Below are 16,658 nucleotides of genomic sequence, written 5' to 3'. Positions count from 1 at the left end.
ATTAAAATTCCCAATTCTTTATTTACAGTTTTTCAAATTCATTTGGAATGCTGGTAATGATAGAGTCAGAAGAAAATGTGTGTGCAATGATTTTTTTCTGTGTGGCCTTCGTATGATAGACCCTTACACTTTTGCCTTGGCTCAAAAAATGTATTGGTTTAATTTACTGCTTGATGTCTGATGATGATATTTTACGGAAATCATATGCTCCTGAAAGTATTTTAAATAAGCTTAATTGTACCCAATTAGCTGATTCCCTCAGAACTTGGTATGTTTACCTAATCTTGGTGCCTGCCAATCTTTATGTTTTTTTAGAAATATTCATTCAAAATCTAAACAGTACTTTTACTATGAAGACTGGTGTGATAAAGGTAATGGTCGTGTGTCTTGAGCTCGCCACCAAAAAAGGTGGCGACGTTACATTTTGCCAAAGTCCACTCAAAACAAATGATGATATCTCTGTCAAGCAAGAAGGTATTGTCATGCTTGTGGTCTCATTTTATTGCTAAATAAAATGCACTTTCAACCCTGTAAAAAGAAATACTTCAACTTTTTTAATACTGACACTGTGCTTCATAGAATTCAGAACGGGCAGGGTGGCGGTGGTGGGGGATGTGGTGGTGGGGGATGTGGTACACACAAACTCTATGGGATTGGTATTTTTAGCGCGTAATCTGCTTCTGTAAAGGATGTAAATTGGATTTGGACTCTATTTAGCATCTAAAACACTCATGGCCTTACAGCTTAACAATTCTACTAATTGTTTTTAATAATTTATGATTGGTTTAGTCTAGAAAATACAAACTTTTCCATACAAAACTACCCGTTGTCATATTAAACACTGTAGTAAGTAATGCAGATGTCTTCAAAATCTAAAAGTTACTGTAAAATTTTAATTACTTATCCTATCATAGTCAAAGTATAGATTTTCTGAAGGGAAATTTGACGAGGAATCTAAATATGGACATATTTTTTCTGTATGGGTTAGGGGCCCGGTTAGGGGGGAAATGTTTTAATAGGTTCAAAATATGTTGAATTGTAAAAAAAATCTAACATACTTTGGGACACCCTATATTCCTAGATTACCAAACAGCTGTGATTTTGGTTTCTTCCAAAGTCAGTTGGCTCTCCATATCCTCTAACCAAATGAATGTTGCTTACTTCCAGTTTATTACTGTAAGTTGGTAATAAGCAATGCATTGAGTGACCCATTTTTTATCAAAATCTTTTTTATTCCACCCTGTATAACTTGCAGGTCACCCTGTATAATGAGTTGACATGTATATATTTGAATTGCTTATGCCTTCAGCTTTCCAAAAATGTATACTTTTGCTAGTTTAGGGTTGATGATTGTCGAGATAATCTAATTAGAAACCCGGTTGGTGTAAAAATTCATAATATTTGTCATGTAACGCTAAGGGTGGCGAGTTCAGGACACACGGCCTAATGTGTATGTTGATGATTTCCTTAACCGTCCCCCAGGTAGTAAATTATTTGAAGAATTGATTCTTGATTCTGATATTTCGAATCATGACAGAAAGAAATTTAATTTTTGAATGAAAAATGTTCCTGTTCCTGTCAAAATTCAAAAAAATGAAAAAACAGTCCCTAGATATTTTTATCTAGTTTTTAAAAATTAATAAAAACAAAATTTTGGCCAAACAATTTTTTTGTTACGTTGCACGAAAAATTTGGGCCAAAAAACCCGTTTTTTGGGATTTTCTCAAAAATGAGCATTTTGGCCCAAATTGGACCTCACAGATGAATTTCCATTCAAAAAATGTATACTTTTATATAATTTAGCAGTTATGAGGCCCGAAAGTTTTCATAATTCCAGGGTTCAGACCAACCTTAAGTGGCGGTGCCAGGAATTATTTTCGGGGGGCATTGAGGGGGCAAAGTGAATTTCAGGGGGGGGGCAAAATGAAAAAAATTGCCCAAAAATGTGGTAATAAGTGGGAATTTTCGTACCGTATTTTACTGGGGGAAACAAGGTGGGAAGGGTTCTGACTGGGGTGGGCATTTTCCACCATGTCCCCCCCCGTGGCGCCGCCACTGCCTCTAATTGAGGTACAGCATCACATGATCATGATGATCAGCACGTGCAGCAGTGGCGTAGCTAGTCGGGAGGGGGCAGGGGGCCGGCTAACAATAGACTATTTTTTATCCACGGTGACAGAAAAAGGCGAAATTTTAAAAAAAGCATGAAAAATTGTGAATTAAATTGAATTATAGTAATACATAAAAAAAATTGTGTTTTTATGTCGGTACCGCTTATATACCCATTTTCTTTTTCTTTTTTTGCTCTTCACTTTTTCAAACAATGCAAAAAAATTGGGTCAACAAATCATAACTTCCGTCGGCAAAAAATATTTCCGTCGGTAGGCCTACAATGTACATTTACAAGTTCTTTTTGTGCCCCCTCGGTTCCAAAATACTGGCTATATACGCCACTGACGTACAGTACAGTACCCGGGTAACGTAACAGTATAGGAGTAAGCTTAAAAGTCTGAAAGTAAAACAATCATGATTTTTAATATTATAATATGATAATAATAATAATATATGAACAATAGAGATAAGTTACATACCAGCTTACCTTAGAGTAGACACACTCATGTCGGTTGACGGAATTTGCTACCTCGATTACTACGGTAATATATGTAGCATTCCCAGGCATGATGTTCTGCACTACGTTCTACCATGCCCATGGACGTAAAAGAGACACACGAATAACACACTCACACAGTCGACAAGGTCAAAGAAAATGTTCACATAGTTCTCAATGCACTGCACACAGGTACATGTACGGTGACCAGTACAGGAACTGAATGCTGATCGATGTGGCTTATAAGCCAATTTTGTGAGACGACCCCTTAATTGGATACTCTTACGTAAATTGCTATCCTCCATAACAGAGGATGATTTAAGGAAGCCCCATCATGCACTGCAAACGTGTTATCACCAGAGTTTCAACTGCCACTTTACTTTTCAAATCCCATTGAATTCTGTGCAAAAGACGTTGGTTAAGAATTGTGCGTGTGTCATTATTAGTTGGTCGATTTCAGATCTAAAGTGATGTATGCATGAAGGATAATTCACACCTTCTGTAGGTAACATAAAATGTGAAATCGACCAGCATTGTGAATGCGTTTTTATTGTAAATATATCAGTCCAAATTCAAATTTAACCATGGCCGCCAATGCAGTGTGCGAGCAGTCGTGTCATGTTCACTCACACAGCTGTGCTAACCGCAAGTCAACACAGTGGCGTGGTGGGAAGTGCTTAAATCATCCTCTGCCTCCATAATATGCCTCGCTATTCATGAACGAAATATAGAATCATGTGATAGCTGTAAGCCTGTAACAGCGATTTCATGAGGGCGTTTTTGCAAGAAGCGACTATAATATAAACAAAAATCATTCGTAGAACTTACAACTTCAGATTTTTTCCAAATCTATCATGACTTTATACTTTTCCTACAGGGAAGTTTTCTCCTCATCCACACTGTAAAATGTTTAAAAGGCAAGCAAGCGTAACCTACAAAGAAATATACGCAAATTGATAAACACAAAATACATTTTTGACACACAATTAGACTGTGCAACCATTTTGCACCTTTTCATGCCCGACTTGATCAGAATGTGATTTTCTGGTTGTGCAGATTTTTTTTTTAATAAAAAAATTCAGACATCCAATTGATTAAATTTAGTTTAAATGACAGCAAAACACTATTATCTAACTACCTGTGTCAAAAAAATCGAGAAAAGCGGTATATTTTTTCATTTGAAGCATTTCTGGGAAGTAAAATACATGTTACAAAAAAATGAAGTAATAATGCATAGTAATGAACAGCTTCATTTTTTGAGATACTAGCGCCCAGAAAATAAAAGGGAGTAATTTCTTTGATTTCCTTGATGAAAGATAGCCTATTTTTGTTTTGCACTTGTATTCTACCCAAACAGCTTTTTCAAACAAGGGTTAGATATATTTTGTATGGTTTTTTCTGCAAATATGAGCAACAAACTACTGTTTTTGGTCTAAAAATGGCAATTAGGCCTATACAGTAGGCCTATATATGCCCAAACATTAAAATATGGTGAGGTAATATCATGATATGTGCTGGATCGATGTAGTGGCATAGCCAGGATGTTTTCGGAGGGGGGGGGGCAAGAGGGGTTAGACAAAGCAACTCAGAGGGGGGAGTTTGACAAAATGGTCAAAATGACCGAAAATGTACAAAAAAGGGTTTGAAAATCCAAAATATCAAGGTGGTCAAGATCCTGCGGGAGGGGTGGGCTGGGTGGGGGTCGTTCGAGACTTACCATAGAGCTACCGGAATGCCGGATGAGTAGGCCTGGTGAGAAAGGCTGGTGCGATTGGCTCTTCAATTTTTCAACTGAGGGGCCGGGCTGTGCAATAATTTGAGCCCGGGTAAAATGGGGGGATATTTGGCCAACCAGGGGAGAGCAATTTTCGACAAGCCGAGGGGGGGGATTTTGGCTATAAAATTATAAAAAAATGTTTCTCGTTAGGGGCCACATTTTCTTTGAAATGTGGGCTCATGAATATACTGGGGGTCATTGAATTTTTATACCAAAATATGGGGGTTAAGTGATTTTTGACACCAAAAATACAGGTTTAAAATTATTAGGTGCTGTGACTCAAAATATTTACGCACTACACACACATTTTTTTTAACTTGCATGCATGCAATTAAATTGTGTGCACAATGCCACAATCTTTAGGTAATCAAAATTTTTGTACACTCAGAATCTTTTCTTTACACTTATGATCAAACCTTGAAATAAGTAGACTGAAAACAGGAGCAATTTGTTTTGAATATTGCTCCTGGTTCACTGCAAGTGCAATCACAGGGAACCAGGAGCAATTTGAAGAACGGGCAGCAATTTTCAAATAGTAAATCCTGTTCTGCATATACAATGCAGCATATCAGCACTGCTGCATCTACTGCATCATTTGCTCCCAGCACCTGCTTATTTCAAGGCTTGCTTATGATCAAAATTTTTGTGTACTCAATTTTTTGTGTGCATCCTTTGTCCTTACAAATTAGACATTTTGAGCGCTCCACACCTTCGTTCCAACAAGGAATAATTTGTTTTGAGTCTTGTGGGCAGAAGGGGATCATAAACATTTTCAACCTGAGATGGGAGGGGGTCCATAAAATTATTCAGCAAGAAAAGTACACACCAAAAATCCTGCTACAGTTATAGCAAAATCAATCATGTATATCTGAAGCATGAAACAAAAGTGCACAAAAAATCCTTTCCTACTTAGCATGGCTTAGTAGTACCGTTAGTTAAAGGTTCTACTCTCTCAAGTTCCATTTTGCATTCTCTTCCTTCATCAGCTGTCAAATTATTTATCTCAAATAATGAATTATTTTGGGATTTGGGGGTGGGCACTGGGCAGCAACAGGAAATCAAACATTAATTATGTAGAGCCTCATAGCCAGTATCCCCGGCCAGTATCCTAATTGATTACTCTTGTACATAATATACATTTTTGAGCCCAGTACCCCACTTTGAACACTATAGTGGGACCCTAAAATTCATTATTTTGATTCCCGGGCAATCTCGGCAATTATTTCAAACAACTTTGGTGCCCACTTTTAAGAAGAAACAGTTTTACATTTCCATTGTTATTTTGTTTTCTTGTGCCATAACAATCACTTACAACTAAAGGTTCCTCGAAAGTGCTCGGAGACTTCATACATATTTTCAAAGGTGGGGAAATTGAAATATTGGTGAACCCTGCATAGGCTATGAAGAACAAAACTCTAGTTTCAGTGTTGCATTTTATTTAATGTACCATAAAAGTATGCATACACATACTATCATAATAGCATATTATGACACTTTATTTTTTTTCATCCAAGTGCACCAAATTTCAATCAGTTAGGGCAGAAAACATGACACACACAAAAGAAAGACAAGTTGGAGAACATACATTTATTATTTCTGTAGTTTATCAGTATATGCTGTATATCTGTCCAGGAGAAATATTATTGATTTATTTCAAATCCAGGGACAGAGTTAACCCCCGATCGGGGGTGAATGACCAAAAAAAAAAAAAAAATATTAAATTTTCACCCTCTATATTGAGAATATGTGCATGCTCGGGGTGAACTATGACCCTCTACTTTTGGACCTTACTCCTATCCCTGACTACACTGCAAAATATTTTTCACCCCCGAGATTTAATTTTCACCCCATGTATTTGGATTTTCTCCAAGCTCGGGAGTGAAAAACACGGAAATCAACCCCGACTTTCGGGCCTTAATGCTACCCCTGTTCGAATCTATGCCAAGTTTACATTTTTTGTTATATCTCATTTCACCTGGAGTTTGTAGTGACTTCATAAAGCATCCACATGTGCAAGAGCATTTTGATTGCCCCACCAGTACTGGCTCGATGAGAATTATGCTGCGAGATAAATTACCACAGCGATAGGTGAAAAGGTCGCTGTCGGATTGTGTTTTTTTGATGTGTCGCCCTACATTATATAAAGTAGGCACACTCATCACCTGTCATGTCTGTGAATGTGTGCAATCATAGATTAAAAACATTACCGCTCTTTGCAAAGACACTAATCGTACCTGTGCAAATGAAACGTACATGGACCAGGTACAGGTCTTTATGCATGTTCTTTGATCATTAATGGTGCGATACAGAGTTACCATGTATGTCTAGTGCAGGGCAATACGTTCAAAAATGTTTTCATACATCGCTTTGGTAATTAATCCTGTTACATCACTACTTGAACTTCTACAGCAAATTAGAATGATCATACATAACGATTATATTATTTTACTCCCACAATGTCAGACATTGTCAGCTTTCTACAGAATATGTATATTCTGATGAGAAATCAGATACAGATTAGCTATGTACACTACATGGAAAGCTCAAAAATGTTCCTAAATATCTTGATGCACTTTGTAAAACCACGAGTCGCATCATCAGGCGCAGGCACATGTAGTCATCGCTGTTGTTATTACGCTCACACCATTCATCTCATGGACAAAATCCCAGGTGACATGTCAGGATTTGATTGGATTTGACACTTTCTTCGAACCGGACATGTTGTGTGTGGGAGATTTCAATTACCCAACTCTACCAAAACCAGTGGGCCAATATTGACACTGGGATTAGTAAGGTTGAGCAATCCTTTTCTCCCCAAGCAGAGTCCCAAGTCAATGGATGCTGATCTCTTCACCACTTGAGTATCAGTAATGGATGGTGTCCTGAAATAAAAAAAACAATAATAAAAAAATTATAAAAGCAACGATTCGCATTATTTCCTTGAGTCGCAAAAGTTGTTATCAATAGCAAATCACCACTGTCACTGAATTGGATAATTCTACCGGCATTTGAATTTTGATTACCATGATTACGGTACCATACTTTACTAGCGATTTTTAAATCGCACATTTTACTCAAGAACTTTAGCTTCAAATTTGTGCACGATTGTACACATTTGATACTGGAGTCCATTCTGTCGTTTTCCGGTCGATCAACATCAACTGACATTTTAGGCAATGGATGTTATTTTGTTATGTAGAAATGCAGATTGCAAGTTATTTACAATGATTCAAGTGTATCTTTTGTGTAAAGGTTGCCTATTTTAGCAAAATTGTAGTGTTATGATCGGCTGTGTTTACTTCTAAACTTTCACTGCTTTACAGTGTCATGCTTCAGTAAATTCGACTAGATTTCGAGTGCAATGATCTCTAAGCTTGAGTTGCTCGAGAGGTCTAGCCACGAATTTGCTCACTGATAGCTTCACATTCGAGGCTAGAGACCATTGCATTCAAAATCTAGTTGCATTCGCTGAAGCATGGCACCATGTAAAGCAATGGAAGTTCAGAAATAAACACAGTGGGTCACGGCGGGCGATCACATCAAAAATGTTGCTAAAATTGCAATTCAACAAAATTTTCGACTTCAATAATAGGTAAATTTATATCAAAAGGTCCCTGCAAAAGGTACAGACTCAGTTGACTCATTGAAATAATGCACAAATCAATTGTAGTCCCGGCCCCGGGGCCGAGACCTACCCGGGATGTAATTTTGGAAACTGTTACAAACATGTTACAGTCCCGTCTTAATCCCTGCAGGGCGGGCACTATTTCTGTGTACATCCCGGGTACATCCCGCCAAGTCCCCGCCCCTAGCCCCGGGCACCATGTTCAAGTCCCAGCGAGTGTTTCCCCTGCATACGACCCAGCACAGTTATGAGTACTCTTCTATTACGTCCCAGGTACACTCCGGGGTAGATCCCGCCACCAGATCAAGACACAGCATTTATTGCCCATCATGGCACAATATCAGAGCATCTCTGCCAAATAGCAGAATGATCTATTGATCTTGTTACTGCAGTTTAATACTTACCCTGGTCTCACTGTGCTTCTTCGCCTTTGCCAGAGGAATATTAACTTTGAAGTCCTCTTCTGTGAATATGCTGCCTTCTCACAGCTACGGCATTTCTAGAATGAGCTTGGTTTTTTTTAACTTTCCCTTTAAATCTCTGTGGAAGGAAGGGAAATATTTAATGATAAAAATAAATTTCAATTATAAATAATCACAGAAACATTTTGATGCATATTATAAACTCTTCATAAACAAAAATGTGATTTTCATTTCACAATGCTTCTTCCACAAAATTTGCATAACAGGTGATAATACAATATTGCTTTTTAAAACTTGTCTTAAGGTCATTAAGGGGTCAATAAAGGGGTCAAAGGTCAAGTTTTCAAAATGGTCCATTTGAGCTGAAATTTAAATGCAATGATCCTTATGACATTCTAAACATGTTCAAAATATTTTAAAATTCATTTAAGGTCATTAAGGGGTCATAAAGGGGTCATACATGTACCACAATATACTGCCAAAGCCCCATGGTTCAGCTATTGTGCGGTAACCGCTCTAGTTTATACATGTAACAAATATTGGGTTACAAGAATTAATGCATTGACACTCGAAAACCAAACACAAACAGGCCCTGCTTTTAATATTGATAACTTTCTTGTGAAAAACTCTACACTTTTTAATATGGAAAGCTTTAAAGACTTACAAATTATGAACAAAAATGGAAGAAAATTGGGAAGATTGTTTCCCACCAAAATTAAGCCCTGATTATGGGTCATAATTTTTTGAGTGCTTCATGCACACATTGCCCGAATAAAGCCCTTTTTTGGAAGCTCGAAGACTTACCATACATGTAGTCTTGCTAAAAAAACCAGTATGGAGTGTGATCGGAATCCGTCCCTCACGTGAGGGACGGACATCAATAGATTAATTGCTGTATTTAATTAACCCTTGTTAAAATTTATTCCTTTAAGTTAGGTTAATATATAACCCTTCAACCAATAGTTATTTCATGCATGAAAATGTTGCCACATGTGCATCAATTATTTCACTATACAAAATTTTCACGTGTGAGGGACGGAAATCAATAGAATAAGCAATCACCACCATTAGTTACATCTTCAAGTTTTCTATTGAAACTTATACACATGTTTAATCAATATGTACTTTTCATGAAAGAGTAATGTTCCATCTCTCCAAACATTAAGAAATTTGACTCAGTTTGTTTTCAAGGCGTCTATGAAGCGGGTCCAAAGTTTATGTGAGGGACGGACATTTTCTATGTAAGGGACGGACAAAATGTTACAAAATTTCAAATTTGGCAAGATTTCTCCAAATCCACCACTTATGCTATCCTTGACATCTAAATGAAATGCAGTTGTCAAAATAATTCAAGTTCAGTGGAAATATCATATGATTATACCCCCTAAATACTTGTGTGAGGGACGGACAGCTTGTCTGTGAGGGACGGACATATGATGGCCTAAATATCTTATTCAGTGTCTATCTCACTTTTAATTTCAAATTACACAGAGGTTTTACTTCATGCTGTTTGTTTTCAATACCCAATTGTAGTTTTACTGATAAAGAAGCAGTAATTTACAATAATATTAATTTTAATAAGTTGGTGTGAGGGACGGACAGACCCTCTTTTTTAGCAACAGGACCTTCAATTCCAAATATTTGGGAGCATGACCTTCTGGGATTGGCCTGAATTTGTTTTAGACAGACTCTCTGACTGGGTAGAAGAATTGGGTTTAATATTTAGTGGCCAAATATTTTCACTCAACATATATTGGTACCTGTACATCCAAAATAAGTTGGTGTGAGGGACGGACATGTCGGTCCCTTAATTAATTAAGGACTAATAACTCTTAGATTTAAAGATTGGTAATTTTAGTTTCTTTATCTCTAGTAAGGTGAGTACTAATATTGATAGATAGGGTATATATGCTAATTTAATTCCTTAGAATATTTCTCAGAGAAACGACTTTTTTGGATTTTTATCCGTGAGGGACGGACAAAATTTCTAGCATTCACCTTCCATGACCTCCAACTCTCTTCTGAAAGACATCTAATTAAAAATCTCATTGATATTTCATGTGGCAGGGGTTGCACTATTGATATGTAAACAAAAATAGTTTCACTTAACATACATTGGTACCTGTACATCCAAAATAAGTTAGTGTGAGGGACGGACATGTCCGTCCCTCACATTAATTAAGGACTAATAACTCTTAGATTTAAAGATTGGGAATTTTAGTTTCTTTATCTCTAGTAAGGTGAGCACTAATATTGATAGATAGGGTATATGCTAATTTAATTCCTTGAAATGTTTCTCAGAGAAAAAACTTTTTTGGATTTTTATCCGTGAGGGACGGACAAAATTTCTAGGGTTCACCTTCCATGACCCCTCCTATCTTCTGGAAGACATCCAATTAAAAATCTCATTGATATTTCCTGTAGCAAGGGTTGTACTAATAATCTGTAAACAAAAATTGACAATAGCATATAATCTCTTCCTAAGAGAAGTATTTTCATAATAATGCAACATAGTGTCCGTCCCTCACGCTACAAATAATGCACGCAACTTTAGCGGCACGGAAAACACAAAATTTACGACAAATTTTTCTTTTTTCTTTTAGATTATTAAAATATAATCCTTTCCACCAAATTAAAACCATTTTTTATGGAAATTTGAATAAATCCTATTTTTTCACCAAATGTTACCCAATTTCCGATCACACTCTATGTGTATATCGCACCGATAGTACCAAAATGATGCAACCGGGAATTTTGTTTTGCCTTTCCACTCAAATATTACCCTCCGGACTAAGAAAGCTGGCTACGCCCCTGATGCTGCTTCGAGTTGGTCTCAATGGAAAGAGGAAGACTGGTACCAAAATCATTTAAGTATCTGGTGCTCGAGTGGGTGGTAACCATCCACAGGTAAACAAAGGCTTGGTGAGAGGAGGTTAAGACTTTAAAAACTTAAAAACTAAAGACTTGTGGGTGGGGTGTTTAGGTGTAGTGTTGTGGTGGCTTTGGAACTCAACTCCATCATAGTTAGATGGCAGTTTGAAAATAGGGTGGAAAACCTGCTATTTCTTGTCTAAGGGTGTTGAATTCAGCTACAAAAATGGGTGGTTGTATTCAACCACCGAACTTGAGTTTGCTGTGAGCAATTGCAACAATTGTTTTTATTTAGACGTGTAGAATTTGCTCTTTCCAGTGGTATTTTCATTTTTAGCAGATTCCTTACAGATCTCAAGTTACAGCCACTCAAACATGAGTTTACTTCTTTTTGACTCAACCTGTAGAATGCAACTTTGCAGCTCTCTATCTGACCAGAAAAGGAAGTTGCATGTATGAGCCACTTAAGTTGGTAAAAATCACCACTGACACTCACAAGTACACCCCTACATCGAATGTATGGAGCCAGCAGGCGGTGGATGACATCATGAATAGAGAGAGACAGCAAAACTGCTCAGCCGTATGGCACTTTCCATACAATCGAACACGGAAGTAAATCAGGACTGAATTTACGCAGCTGCCGTGATCATGGTACAGCGCCATTCAATTTGCACACTGAGTGTTCGAGACTTAAAACCAACACGGCAAATTTAAAACCATCACAGCGACTCTCACCCAGTAATAATTAAATTTTACTGTAAAATTAATTTGAAGGTTAGTTTTGAGGGTTTCATTAGCGAACCCCAACGGTTTTAGATTCTATTATTTATTAACATAGGGCCAGAGCCAAAAATGGTCATCACTCAACCTAAAATTTAGAAATTGTCACAGGAGTGAATTTCTCCTCTGGTTTAATAGACTACTAACCAAAGGTTATGAATCGGCAAAAAAAAAGTAAAATTTGCCCGTCAATTTCGGACTGCAAGCAATTAAATACACATGTAGCGCCCTCTTGGTGTGGCGGGACGGAATTGCTAAATTTGATGTTACTACAAAAAAAAAAAAGATAGGATTTTTTTTGTTTATGGTATTATAAAGGTCTTCTGTATGGACAATTTCAGCACTAAAAAAAATATCAGTGGACTTTGCAAAAATAAAGAAATAAATTAAAATATGTGTAAAATTCCGTCCCGCCACATTTTGAGGTGATTTTTTTACGTTCCGGAAGGGACGGAAAAAAAATTTTAGTCAAAACTTTCCAAAATATCAACTATTATGGTAATAAACATTCCTGAGTACACAAAATTGAATTCATCAACTTTGCTAGACTCAGCTCCATTTTAACTTCTTCTTTTTCAGGCCTTTTTTGGTAGGATGCCAGCAATAAGGCTATTTTCAGGGTCTGTGGTTTAAAACATGGCCCTGCCACATTTTGAGATGATATTTTTAAGTTCAGGAAGGGATGAAAATTTTCTTTCTCAGTTTATATTTTGCAATAATTTTTTCATTGGAAGTGAAAGAAAAGACAATTTTGTCAGTTTTAAAGTGAATCAACTGCTTTTTTTTCTTGATTTTGACATGGTGGACAAAATTCCGTCCGCCACATTCCGTCCCGCCACAATGACATGATTTTTAAAAATTAATGAGCGTACTATAAAGAGGGGGTGAATTTTATAATTCCTTCCATAACAAAAGAAGGATAGTTGAAGTTAATACCAATGTTAGAAACAAATGTTTTATCCCAGTACTTTTGATAAAATTCAACAAATGTACTGTGTTCACAAATACATGAAGTTTATCATTCCGTCCCGCCACATCGATGAATTTGTGTTACCGTGGCAACATGTTGATTCTTTGGACTATTTTTCTTGCGTGTGAATGTAGTCTGTAACTTACTTGTTTATATTAAGAACATGAAGAATCCATAAAATAAACAGTCACAGAGCTACAATTTAAAAGGTCTATCAAAATTCCGTCCCGCCACAAACGGGAATTTTGGCTCTGGCCCCATAGGCCTATTTGTTTGTGATATTTTAAGGTCATGCGCCATGAATTGGGGTATAGGAAAAGGTGGGGGTGTTACATTTTTTCAGTTTCTTTAGGATGTTCTGCCTCAGATCTCAAGAATGAAGAGGAGTACTGAACTTGTTTTGGTCTATTTTGTTGCTAATTTATCTAGCTAAACTTGTGGAAAGTAAAAACTTCACACTGTATTTACTTTTTGAGATATTGCAATTCAAATGATGCAGAGTCAGGGGTGGAGGTGCCTACGGTTGAGGTGCTTACGGTTGAGGCATGTGTTAAAGTATAGGGATTATTGATTTTTGTGCCTCCCAAATTTATTTTTACTGTAACTTTGTAACCCAGCAAGGTATTGAGATGGATGAATAGAACCCTGTTCATACATGTTTACGTAACATTCTGCGTGCTATTATTTTCCTCCACGACTAAAAAATATCGTCATTTTAGAATAAAAACTACCAATTTCTTATCCTTTTAAAAGTTTTTCCATTGCTAATTGTAAGAAAACGTTTACTTGCATAGTCCACCGTGTTTGGACGCCAGCGCCAACATCAGCGTACATCATTCGCGCTTTGCGTAAATAGCTTCATAAAGCATACGTGCGTATATCCTACTCATGAGCTTTCATCGGTTCTGACGCCGCTTGTTTATGACCAGAAAGCAGGGCATAAACGTTTATGCCCGCCTATCGACCAATCACATATGCTGTTATATAACGCGTATGTATGAACCATTGTTTTGGTATTGATGTCTAGTTTAGGCTACAATGTGACCAGTTTTACTCCAAGCTAGGTTAATGTGTTGCAAGTGTGCTGCATGATCTATGTCATGGGTTCTAGGTTTTCCTATCGTTTACTATAAAGTGCGTAGGGACAACAAATTATTTTGACGATCGTGAGATTTTACTCATTTTCCAGCATTTTGCGTGAGATTTACTACCTAGGAGTGAGATTATACTACCTTGGCGTGAGACCGTGAGAAAGTGACCCAATGCGTGAGACTCATGGCCAATGCGTGAGAGTTGACAGCCCTGGACTCTAGCCTCCCTAGGTTGATTTGACATGGACTGACCCAGCTAGCCTATTCAATTCTCTCCCACTTCAATGCCAGGCAATGGTCGCGGTCGCGTACATGCTCAAATGCTGAATATCATATGAATAAATGTATTTAATTATTCATAACCTCATTAATATACAGATATATGTGATGTGTTTAATCCAATCACTGTATAACATTAACAACTTTTAAATACGCTGCGGCTGACGCAAGTGCAGGCTATTAAAAAGGATAATGTGATGGCTGTGTCTCGTGACGTAAAAAGGTTTTCTACCTATTGCGCCCCAGCTGAAATACAGCAGTGAGATAATGTAAGATAGTACTGTAAAATTTACTTCATGCTGGTTTCATACTTTCCTGCCGCTTGCGGAAGTTGCCGCTTTGAAGATGATTTTACTTCACTGCGCAATCTCACCAAAAATGCTAGCGGTGACCAGCGGCAAGCCGGTATATACATGTATCAATCACTCCACCGCTTTATCATGAGCGGCAGCACCGCTGGGAGTTGAATTCAAATCAACTCGAGCGGTGCTGCTCTAGTCTTTGTCAAAGACCTCGCGATCCTAGGGCGGCGAAGCGGCCTTGCAGCTGAGCGCCGAAAAGCGCGACAGAGCGGCAAAAGCCTTGCCTTCAGTGGAATATTACCCAGACAAACAAGTACCTATAGTGGGAATTCCAATTGAATGAACGCAGCTTTCAATAGCGTGACGAATTTTTGCGGACACTGCGTGATGTACGCCAGCGTGTGCGACTGTGCGTGAGTAACGCGGAAGTGAATCCAACCATGCCAACGCACTCATGATTGGATAGCATTTTATCCAAGGTCGTGCGTTCGCGTTGTAGTTTAAAATACGCAATATACGATCGCGGTTGGATCGAGTGCAGCTGTTAAAAGCTGCGTTCATTCAATTGGAATTCTTACTATAGACCTATAACTTTGGTTTGCGTAGTGAAGTCAACACTGCTTAGCAGCGATTTTGACAAGGTCAAGGATGCAACCCGGACGCAAACAAGCAGACATGTTCGCGTCTACAGAAGTGTTGCATTTGACGCGGGCGATAACGGCGCAGCAATCACGCAAACGATCGCGTTTTTCGTTCCAGACATGAACGCTTATTTCTCCGCGTACGTCCGACCACCCGACCAAAATCACCCTTGGATACGTGGCTTCAACTAATGCCATGGGCATGGTTAGGGATGGGCAGTTATAGGTCTAGGTGGTATGTGACATGGTAGTATGAAACCAGCATAAGATAGGCATGATAGGGTACCTCGAGCTAAAACATGATATACAAGCACTAATTATCTGATTTATCTCGCCATCATGGCCATGGCGACTGAGCGGAGTCAAATTCGGCAGGCTTGTGCATGCAACAATCATGATGTCATGTCGATGACACATCCCCACTACATTCATGACCTAAAACTACTGTTACGAATTCAGGCGGAATACAGTATAAATGTTCAACAGGACAACACTCTGTACGTGTTTTATCTTACCTTAAATTTTGACGAAGTTCAAGAATTTGACCCTAAACCAGCTGCAGAATCACCACCCGATTTGCCTAGATGCTATGGTTGAGGCCACTCGCAACTTCATTTGTCAACAATTAATGCTCCCGGTGCATTGCATTTAATTAATAATTCGCCCATACGAACGTTAAATAGCACCAACAAAATGCGAAAACTTGCCCATGGAAAATGCAATAAACATACCATACACCATATCATGTAAAAACTAACGAAGGAAGTGTATTATTAAAATGGTCCTAGAGCAAAATATGTTGACAAAAGCTCAAACTCATCAGGTCGTAGGGATTTCTGAATAAATTGAGTTATAACTTTCAAGTTTGGCAACACGCCGTGCTCTTCTAGTCTGGAATCGATACATAACGATATACTGGTTAGCCTGGACTAAGACTACTCTGCTGGTACCAACATATATCGATACTGTTTGTACACCAGTAACCCTTATATATGGACACTGCTATATTCGACGGGTGGTGTATCCCGCTGGAAATAACCAAGACTACGAATGCAATAAACGTCACTGCATTCTTTGACCATATTGAGAAGACGAATTTACAAGAAACAACGGGATTTTGTCTAGTCGGGATTAATGAAACGAATAAACTATGTCGCTGTTCTTTTAAAATAATACGTTCATAACTTTCTGATGTTAAATCGCTTTCAATTTGAAAGAATAAAGTTTTTTTTATTTATAGTCTTTTTATCTTTACAGTTTTAGTTTCTATTTTCATTCTCGGTTGCAAATCT

The 16,658-nt window shown here is 37.8% G+C and overlaps 1 long non-coding RNA gene across 1 annotated transcript; it reads right to left on the bottom strand.

Annotated features, from left to right (window-relative positions):
* Nucleotides 1–7,198: 7,198 nt before the first annotated feature.
* On the bottom strand, nt 7,199–15,970 carry LOC140165942 (uncharacterized). The gene is made up of 3 exons (XR_011860790.1): nt 15,882–15,970; nt 8,415–8,550; nt 7,199–7,267 (listed from the first exon to the last, which is right to left on the bottom strand). It is a non-coding gene; the product is annotated as an uncharacterized lncRNA (long non-coding RNA).
* Between the last annotated feature and the right edge of the window lie 688 nt (nt 15,971–16,658).

The sequence above is a fragment of the Amphiura filiformis genome, chromosome 1 (genome assembly GCF_039555335.1).
Source record: "Amphiura filiformis chromosome 1, Afil_fr2py, whole genome shotgun sequence".
NCBI classification, from domain to species: Eukaryota; Metazoa; Echinodermata; class Ophiuroidea; order Amphilepidida; family Amphiuridae; genus Amphiura; species Amphiura filiformis.
The sequence above is the reverse complement of the archived record's forward strand: the minus strand, read 5'-3'. Positions and strand labels throughout refer to the sequence as shown.